The sequence below is a fragment of the Equus quagga genome, chromosome 17, assembly GCF_021613505.1.
Source record: "Equus quagga isolate Etosha38 chromosome 17, UCLA_HA_Equagga_1.0, whole genome shotgun sequence".
NCBI classification, from domain to species: Eukaryota; Metazoa; Chordata; class Mammalia; order Perissodactyla; family Equidae; genus Equus; species Equus quagga.
This window is the reverse complement of record NC_060283.1, coordinates 4,677,222-4,687,420: the sequence shown is the minus strand read 5'-3', so window position 1 is coordinate 4,687,420 and position 10,199 is coordinate 4,677,222. Positions and strand designations below refer to the sequence as shown.

Sequence of the window (10,199 nt, the reverse complement as noted above, 5' to 3'; positions counted from 1 at the left end):
GGGCGGGGCGCGCCCCTCACCGCCGGGCCCCTGCGCCCGCCCGCCTGCCGGCCCGCCGGCCCGGGAACTCCCCTCGGCGCGCGCCCCGCGGAGCCGGCCGGCCGCCGCAGACGCCGAGGTCCTCGTTGGCCCCGCTTCTCCGGGAAACAAGTTCTGTGGGTTCCCGCGCCTTCGCCGCAGAGTCATCGGGCCGCCGGCCCCGGCCCGGAGGATTTAAATAGCCTCCGAGCCGTCCTCCAGCTCCGGCGTCGGGGCCGCGGGCAGCGCTGGCACGAGCGCCGCCCCGGCGGGCGGGAACGGGGGTGGTCCTGCGGTGCGGCGGGGCCTCCCTCTTAAAGAAGCTCCTCCGCGGGGACGGTGGGGGGGGGGGGCCCCCGCCTGGACCCCGATCGCAGCTCGGACTCCCGGGCGGGGAGCTCCTGGACGCGTCCTGACGTTGCAGCCTCGGCGCTTCCTGTCGCCTCCCCGGGACTCCGCGTTTTCTCGCTGGGTCGCCCCGAGCTTTGTTTATATTTTGCTTTTAGGGGAGGGGCCCCGGGAGTTGTTTCCTTTCGTCCTCACGGCACTTGCTCCGCTGGGGTTTCCTTGGGTTTTGTCCTCAAGGTCACGTTGCAGGTAGGCAGCAAGTGGGCAGGGGACTCCCGATTTCCAGCCGCTGGAGTGCCTTCTAGAAGGGTGGTGGCCCGGGCTCAGCTTTCTTCCCTCTGGAGTCAGACTGCCCCGGTTCGGATCTTGGCTTCCCCGCTTTCTGGCTCTGTGACCTTGGGCAAGTTACTCAACCTCTCTGCTTCTTCTGTAATATGGGAATAAGAAGAGTGTCTGCCTCGGAAGTTTGTCGGGAGTGAGTTGGTACCTGTGAAGCGGCTGGGAACGGTGCCTGGCACGGAGAATCAGCCTTGGTGATTAGTGGCTGTTATTAATTTGAGTTTGATTCTTAAAGGTTGGGGTGCTGTTAGGAAGTCACATGAGTGCTTAAGTCTTGGCTCTCGGTGACTGTCTTTAGACAACTCTGTGTGCTTAAGAGTTAGTGGGCCTGAGAAGATGAACTGGAAGTTAATTTTTTCAGGAGAAGAGAGGTTGGAGATTCGTTAAATTAGAAACGTTTCCCGGAGTGATTAGTAGTGGGGCCTCAGAATGCTTTGTTCGAGAGAGAGGTGGTTAAATAAAGAAAAGCCGGTCAGGTGCTCAAGTCAGATTCTATTCCTGCTGTACTTTTGGGTACTGTGTCCTGAGTATGATTGGTCCCCAGGTCGGTCACTCGAGGGTCGCAGTGTCCTCCTGGGTTGTGATTGGGGTTTGAAAGGTTGCTGTGTGTTGGAATATCCTTCAGTGGGAAATAGCTGTTGTCCCGGATGCGTGCTGTGGAAGCGGTCTTGCATTTCAGTGTGTCTGATGGGGGAGTCTGGAATATCCAACACAGTGCTGTCACTCAGTCACACGTGTACTTGCAGTGTGTTAAGTCCTGCCCTGTGCTCTTCTCCCTGGTCCTCGAAACCATGGCGCCCTTCCCTTGGTGTCACTTGCTTGGGACCTGGCTTGCTTTATTCCACTGGGGAGGTGTTATTTTGATAGACTCAGTCTTAAGGAGAGATGAGCATCTTGCTGGTGTGATTTACTCAAGAACAGGAAGAAGATTGTTTTGGGTTGGAAAACTAGGTTTTGTGTAAAGTATAGCAAAACAAAACAAACTTGCTCGTTTCAGTTAGCTTCTTGAGAATTTTGGAATCAGACCATAGCTGGACAGAAAGCAAATAGTAATAAAATTAAAACTGAACAGGGTGAGGTTTGCTTAGTTTCTTTAAGATAAGTTTTTGCATCGATTTGGTACAAAGGTGATCTGCTTATTACAGATGAAACATCTCGTCCTTAAAATGTTATTTGTCAGAATCGATATTTTGTTTCTATGATAAACTTGCATCTTGCAGTTTTATATTTTGGATATTTGAGAGGCAATCTGAGTATAGCTTGGTCTAAAATTTTACAATGTTTTATTACCCTTAGGAAGGCAAATGATAGTAACAATGAAGCTCTTCTAACTCTCTGCTCAGCTGAAACTCAGCTTTGAGTTGATTTCGCGTATAAAGCGCAGAAGGCTGTGGTTTGATCTTCCTCATCTGTCAAGGTCTCAGCCCCAGTGTGGCCTGTGTAGTGTTAGCTGCTTTCCTGTGAGATGGACTGAACAAATGGACTTGGCCTCTTTGCCTTAAGCAGCTTTCTAATTTCTTCCCTTTCTTAAGCGGACCTCAAATGATTGGTTTTTGATTTATTCTGGATCAGTGGTTCTCAATTGGAGAGCGATTTTGCCCCCCCCCCCCAAAAAAACATTTGGCAATGTCTGGAGACATTTTTGCCTGTCATGTCTGTGGGGGTGGGCCGTGTGCTACTGGCTTCTAGAAGTAGAGACCAGGGATGCTGCTAAACATCCTATAATGTGCATAAACAGCCCTGCTCCCGCTCCCCTGCCCCCCAACAAAAAAGTATCCAGCCTCACTCTCAGTAGCGCCGAGGTCGAGAAACCCTGCTGTGTCTGTGTGGATGCTGGACTGGCCTGCATTAGCATCATTCGGGACGCTCTTTAAGACCGTGGACGATGGACCCCACCTCTGGAAATTTGTGGTGGATTGAGAATATGTTTTTAAAAAGTTCCCCAGGTAATATTGAAGCGCAGCTGGGTTTTGGAACCGCTGTTCTGGACCCCAGATTTTAAGGACAACTCGTGGGTCAAGGAATCCATCGGGTGCTCCGGGAGCTGTCTTTGCAGTACCTGCATCTGCTTTGGAGGCTACTTAGTAGTGGGGAGAGATGGTGGACGTACCTTATTTTCAGGTGCTCGAACGCTGAACTTTAAAAAAAAGGTAAATGAATCGATTTTATAAAATAATTTAGAAACTTGTTTTTCCTTTCCCTCATGAAAATACTTTACCATGTTGTGCTGAAACTTAGCAGGACTCTCAGGGGTCAGGGCTGTGTGCTCCTGTGCAGAATGACCTTAGACTGCTGTGGTGTTTGAGTTTTGTATCTTTTGCCCTCATTCTGTCAGTCAGCTGTCAGTTTAGTTTTTAGATGCCAGCTTCATCATCTTTTTTTTTTGTAACTGAAGGCCTATTTGCAGAGAATTAGCCCTGGATCATTTTGCCATTTCTGCCCTTTGAGGGCGAGAGAGAGGCGTACTCAGTGCACCACCTTTAACACAGTGACCTTTGCCCGCTAGTGAAGGGGCCCCCTCAGTGCCCTGGACTCTGACCCAAATGGGTGAGTGGGCAGACGAGGCGCAGCAGTGAGAGAAGGGCACAGGTCCTTTTCTCACACCTCCTTACGGTTCAGATTATCCAGTGAATGGGGTGGGAGAATGTTGGTGAAAACACTCTACACATTTTCAGCAACTGATGTGAATGTCTGGACATAGGAAAGGGAGAAGGAAGGCCATGCAGTGCCTTCTAATGCTTCATCCTGAAATTTGGCCTGTGGCCATGTTGAGAATGACAAGCGATCCCCCCATCTCATTCTTCTAATCGTCATTTATTTGATCAGCAAATATGTGAATTGAGTCCTTGCTCTGCCAGGAACTGTACTGGGGATTTACCCCAAAACAGGTGCTTGCTTACGGACTTGCAGTCTCGAGGGTGAGCCAGCAGTTACAGGAGCGATGCAGTTGTGGCTGGGGGACCTGTGGCAGAGCTTCTGGGGATTGTCCATGGTGTGAGGAAGTTGGCTCCTGGTGAGAGGCCCCAGAGTCCTCAGGGGAAAGAGCTTGGGTTCGCTGGTTGGCTGGTTGAAATTGCCAAAAGTCTCTTTTCTCTCTTAGAGAGAAAACCTTCGTTTCTCATGTGTCTTAATGGTGCCTTTGACTTACCTCTTGGGTTTGGTGTGTCTTAAAGGCATTGCCACTCTTCCCATGCAAGGGGAGCTGTTTCGTAGTGGCAGATAGGACTGATCTGTGCTGTTGTCTTTTGCTCCACAGACATGGGTAGTCAGTCCATCAAACTTGAAACACTGACTCGTCCCATTCCATCCGAGGCTTGCTTTAGGTTCCTGCCGAACATCTTCAGCATCCTTGGAGTCCCCGGTGCTTCCAGTGGGTTTTTTCCTGCCGCGGTCTGGATCTAGGTTGACTGGAGATTTGTTTTTGTCGCCTTTTGACTTTGGCTTAGATTTAGTTGCCACAGAAACCCTCTTCCTTCCTCTCTCTCTCCTTCTTTATTTTTCTTTACTGGGAAAGGGAAGATAGTTACTAGTCAGATCAATACCCACTTTATTTCAGGTTCTAAATGATTATCACCTGTCATTCGGTTACCAGCTAGCTTGGTTAGATGGTGAAGAAGCAGGTAAAAGGGAAGCTTGGCAGTGCTTGAAAGGCAGGCGTCTTACCTTAACTGGGACAAATTCATGTCACAGACTGGGCAGAGTTCTGGGTTTACTCTGAGTAGAGGCGGTTTACTGCTTGTCACTTAGAGCTGGCCAATGTTGACTTGTTTTATAAGCGTTGGCGAAGGCTACATAGTTGACTGAATTTATACAAATAAGGTTTGATAGGTTCTGAATGTGTTTTTACTCATATAAAGAGGCTCCGATTTTGTACTTCTCAGCCACTCTGGAGAACGCTAGGGTATTATTAGTTCCAAAATTTCTTCCAATGGGAATATATACTGGCTTAGATTGATTTGTGTGCCCCAGAGATTGACTGCCATGAAATCTCGTGGCCCAAAGGAAAGATGAGTGAAAGATTGTTTTTTGGAACATTTGAGAGCAGAACTAAAAACGCTGTGGAAAAAATACAAATAGAAAGGCTGCAGAAATAAGAATGTGTGTGAATGTTATCAGACTTGGAGAAAGCCGTGTGGATGGCTAGTTGGAGCCTGGATTCCCTGTACCTGGATGTAAATCTGAAAAACATTGCTGGCGTGAGAGACTCCCTTTGACAAGAGGAGAAAGGAGCTCTTGCCTGAGAACTCAGGGCCCTCTGAGGCCCTAATCAGGGCAGCCGTGTTACCCTACCCACTGAGGCACACTCCCTGGCTGTCTAGTGTAGGTAGTAGATGCTGGCTGGCCCTGGGTGAAACTGGGCTTTCCGTCCCCTGATGGGGGCAGTGGCAGGAGGAACACTGACAAATATTGACTTGATTGGCCCTTTGGGGCCTCCTTTCATGAGACTCACGATTTTGGAGTTGGAACAGAACTTAGAGGCCATTGATTCTTAGAGAAAAATTTAGGCCATGCTGGGGAATGGACTCAAAGGCTGCTGAGAAATCTCAGTTCCTGGGTGATTCCTTAGAGTTTTGGTGGCCCCACTAGCCCATAATTTGTAACGTCATTTGTTTCAAAAATGGCATGCCAGCTTGGTCTCACTGAATGTTAAGAATAAATGCTCAGGGGCCGGCCCCGTGGCCGAGTGGTTTTTCGCTTTGGCGGCCCAGGGTTTCACTGGTTCGGATCCTGGGCGCGGACATGGCACTGGTCATCAAGTGATGCTGAGGCAGCGTCCCACATGCCACAACTAGAAGGATCCACAACTGAAAATATACAGCTATGTACTGGGGGGGGGCTTTGGGGAGAAAAGGAAAAGTAAAATCTTAAAAAAAAAAAAAGAGTAAATGCTCAACTTCTGTGTTTCCTTTTGGTGGTAGTACACATGTCAGTTTTTTGTCGTGGTAGATGACAGGGTAGTGTCTCCCAGTTTTCTTTTGTTGCCATAGAGACACCGGGGTTTCTGTTGCCTGTGGACAGTGGGTAGGTCTCAGCTGCTTCTCTTGCCTGCGGGTGACCCCCTGCCCCTTCCTATTAATCAGCGCTCTTTGAATGACTCCCCTTTCTACGGTGGACCTCTCGTCCTCACCTTGTTACTCCCTTAGGTGGATTCAGCAACCGTGCATGTGGGATCTGTCATGGGCATAGTGTTTTTAAGCTAAGAAAGTTTTCACAGATTAGTACCTGTTCTCTGTCCCCAATTCAGAGTATGCTGTGGAGGTCAAGACTGCACAGGGTCTGAAATACCTGGCTTTGAGTTCCAGCTCCCACGGTCTTCTAGCTGTGTAATCCTGATATTAGATGACATCTTTGTTCCTTAGTTTCCTTGTCTGTGAAATGAATATTCAGTATAAACTAATTAATCCAGTACCTAGCACAGTAATGTTTGCATTCGTATTATTACTGTTATCAATCTTACTTAGAACAGTGAGAAATAAATCCAGAAGTGATTCTAGTGGAAGGTGCGGTGAGTGCCCTGAAGAAGGGAGATGGCATGCTGTGGGATCGTGGGGGCCTCTGAGGCCTCTGGCTGCTCTGGGGACAGTGCTGTGTGCAGGGCGATGGAGATAGGGGAGGTTATGGAGTTAGTGTTAATATGCCAAGTTTTTTCCAGATTTGGATTATGGTATATATGTTTTACTCACATAAATGTAATAATATTTCCTTAACTTTGGTGGGAGTTGAGATCATAAATTTGAGGTTTTGTACTTTGCTTTCTAAAACATTCTTTAAAATTTCTCTTTCTTTCTGGCACTTACGACAGTATAAGGTAGCCCCCATGTTCTGTAGCACCATACTTTTCAGTGTCCTGTGCTGTTGATGAAAATCATGCGTGTCTTGAAGGATCAGTGTATTTCAGCGGATGATTGGATCTGTTTTATTTTGCACTTAATTTCTTTACAAATTCCAATTATACCGAGACAGCTTTTTTCTCTAAAGGCCAGTTAGTAGATGTGTTCGGCTTCATGGGCTGTTTGGTCTCTGATAACTCCACTCTGCTGTCGTGGTGTGAAAGCAGCTGTAGACACAAGGGACAGTGAAGGTGGCCGTCTTCCAGTAACGATGTATTTACAAAAACAGGTGGTAGGCTGCATTTAGCCTGTCCTGCTTTAATCTGTGTTTTTGATTTTAATTTTTAATGAGGTCATATATTCAAAGTATATCTCAGTATGTGTACAGATATTAAATGTCAAAACCAGCAGTTGTGTACCCGCTGAGCAGCTTAAGAAATAGAATGTTGCCACTACCTTTGGCTCCCCGTGTGTCCTCCTCTGACCACCTCTTTCCTCTTGTGACCTCCCCAAGGCAAGCACTAGCCCGCATGTATCATTTTCTTGCTTTACTTTATGGTGGTGTCGTTTGTGATGTATCCTTGTATAATATAACTTAATTTGTGCATTTCTGCGTGTCTTTATACTATATAAATTGAGTCATTTTGTTCTGTGACCCCCTCCCCGCATTGTTTTCGAGATTCGTTTATTCAGATGTTTGAGTACTCCTGTCTTATCTTCGGGTGCTGGGTGCACTGGAATGAGCAGAGCAGATGCAAGTGTCTGCCCTCCTGGACCTTGTGTTTCGAGGGTCAAGACAGTAAGCGCTAAGTGAAAGCCGCCAGCAGTCCTCTGTGAGGATACAGCAGGGAGAAAAGGAAAGCAGGGGAGGGGTGGGCGGGCAGGCAGGCCTCCCTGAGAGGGGCCCTTTGAACAGGAGCTGAGGGAGGGAGCCCTGGCTACCGGTGGGCGTGGGGCGGGAGGAGCCTCTAGACCGAGTCCCCCAGAGCTGCTAAGAAGGGTTGTGCCTCCTGGTTGGAGGGACAGTAGAGAGCCAGCTGGCGGGAGGGAGAGCCTGGAGAGGGGCAGGAGAGAGGGCGGAGGGAGGGGCGGGGGGGGGAGCAGGCCATTGTCAGATTTTGTCTTCTTCTCTGAATGAGATGGGCAGTCGTTGTAGTGTTTTGAGCAGAGGTGTGACGAGAGTTCTGATTTATGTTTTTAAAAAGTCCCCCTGAGGCCGTGTTAAGAATAGCTGCTCCGATGGTGGCCCCTCAGACTGAGGGGGAGCAGGGAGTGGGAGTGAGACGTGGTTGGGTTCTGGATGCATCCTAAAGGGATAGCCGGCAGGGTTTGCTGACACGTTGAGTATGGGCGTGAGAGCTGAGTGGAGGATGGCACTGGGGACTTTGCGTGTGGTGGGAGTTGCCATTTGTGAAGAGAGGGAGGACTCCCAGGAGATGCGGGTGTGGAGGTAAGATGAGGAGCTGGGGTTTGGCCATGTTAAGTTCATGAAGCCCTTAGAGAGCCACCTGGAGACATGTAGTAGGATTATGGCGTTTGGAGTCGAGGGGAGGGGTCTGGGTTGAAGATGAATGTGAGAGTCTCCAGTGTTTGGATGACACTTGAAAGTCCTCAGGTCGAGTGAGAGCACAGAGGAATGAGTGCCAGGTGAGCAGCGGGGACGAGGCGGACTCTGAGGTGGAGGACGACCAAGCTTGTGTTGTGTCTGTGAAGCCAAGGGAAGTGTCATGGGGGCGGGAGTGAGAACCTGTGCCCAGCGCTGCTGCAGTGAGGTCGGGTAAAATGAGGGCCAGGACTTGTCGTGGGTACGGCAGCACACAAGTCATCCATGACCTTGTTGAGTGGTGCGGGAAGAGCCTGGAAGGGAGGGTTCACAAAGGATTGAGAGAAGAGGATGGCAGATAGAGAAAGTTCTTTCGTGGGCACGTGCCCTGATGCTGAAGGGAGATTTGGGGCCCTGAGAAGGTTTTGTTGAGACGGGAGAAATTGTAGCGTTTTTGCTGTGTTGGTGGGAAATGATTCTGTACGGAGTGAACACCTTGAAGTGGGAGACGGGGCTTGGCTGGAGCCCTGTTTTGGGGAAGGCGACAGGGAATGGGCCGAGTGCCCCAGTGGAGCATCCGGGACTCCTCCTTGGTGAGAGGAGGGAGAGCAGAGTAGGGGCGGGGGTGGTGGGAGCATGTGGTCTTTTTTTTTTCTCTCAGTGAAATAGGAAGAAGTTAGCAGGAGTCAGTTAGAATGAGGTTGAATAGGGGCTAGTGGAGTGTAAGGAGAGAGAAAGTATGGAATATCTATGGGAAAGTAAGGATGTGAGTGGATTAGCAACGTGGGCTGGTTACCGGAGGGGTGAGCCTGAGTTGAGTGTGACAGCAGCCGTTGTGGTCTTACCTGAAGCGGGGGAGGCAGTGCTGCAGGGGTGTTGGAATTAGGGTTTTCCCCAAACAAAAGTGGCAGAGCGAGAACGCCCTGGGAGTGACTGTAACGGGCTGTGGGATCGAGGCTGGGAAGGAAGGGGAGTGAGGGCATGCAGAGAGCGAGGCTTCTCCACGTGGATGCGTGTAGCTGTCGTTTGTAACTTGTCACTTCTGGGTTCTGTTTCAGGCTGAATATATGTCAGTTTGTTCTTTGTCCTCTCATTGGATGATAGGATTGTTTCCAGTAAAGAAACAGTGCTGCTTTGAACAAGTGCAAAAGCATTTCTCTAGGGTGTAGACCTCGGAGAGGATTGCAGGCTAATGGCACCTGTACACCTTTAACTTTAGTAAATGGTGCAAATTGGTTTCCAAAATGGTTGTACCAATTTACCCTCCCACCAGCACTGCTCTTCTGCATCCTTGTCAACCCCTGGTATTGTTAGACTTTTTTATATTTGCCAATTTGGTGGCTGTGAACTTTTATTTTTTAGAAATAATAGTTTTATTGAGATATAGTTCACTTATACAATTTACCCATTTAAAGTGCACAATTTAATGGGTTTTAGTATATTCCCAGAATTGTGTAATGATCACTATAATCTAATTTTAGAATGTTTTTTTCACCCCAGAAAGAAACCTTGTACCCGTTAGCTGTCACTCCCTGTTTCTATCTAATCCCTTGGCAACCACTAATACACTTTCTCTTTCTATAGATTTCCCTATTCTGGACATTTCATATAAGTGGAATCATATGATACGCGATCCTTTGTGTCTGCCTTCTTAGCATAATGTTTTCAAGGGTCATCCGTGTTGTAGTGTGTATCGGTATCAGTTCTTCATTGCTTTTTATTGCCGAATAACCTTCCATTGTGTGGATAGACTGCATGGTATTTATCCATTCATCAGTTGATGGCCATTTGGATTGTTCTCGCTTTTTGAGTATTATGAATAATACTGCTGTGAGCATTTGTCTACAAATCTTTGGGTGGACGTGTTTTTATTTCTCTTGGTATGTACTTTGGAGTGGAATTGTTGGGTAAAACAGTAACTCCATGTTTAACATTTTGAAGAACTACCCAGCCTTTTTCCAAAGTGGCTACATCATATTACGTTTCTATATCAGGGTTCCAGTTTCTGCATGTCCTCGCCAACATTTATTATTTTTCGTTTGTGAAAAAGTATAGCCATCCTAGTGGGTGTGAAGTGTGGTATCTCCTTCTGGTTTGGATTTGCCTTTCCCTAATGACTG

At 48.3% G+C, this 10,199-nt stretch overlaps 1 protein-coding gene across 7 annotated transcripts in view; it reads left to right on the top strand.

Annotated features, from left to right (window-relative positions):
* Positions 1–10,199, top strand: part of PPP6R3 (protein phosphatase 6 regulatory subunit 3) — a 145,602-nt gene that overhangs the window by 519 nt on the left and 134,884 nt on the right. The window lies entirely within an intron of this gene.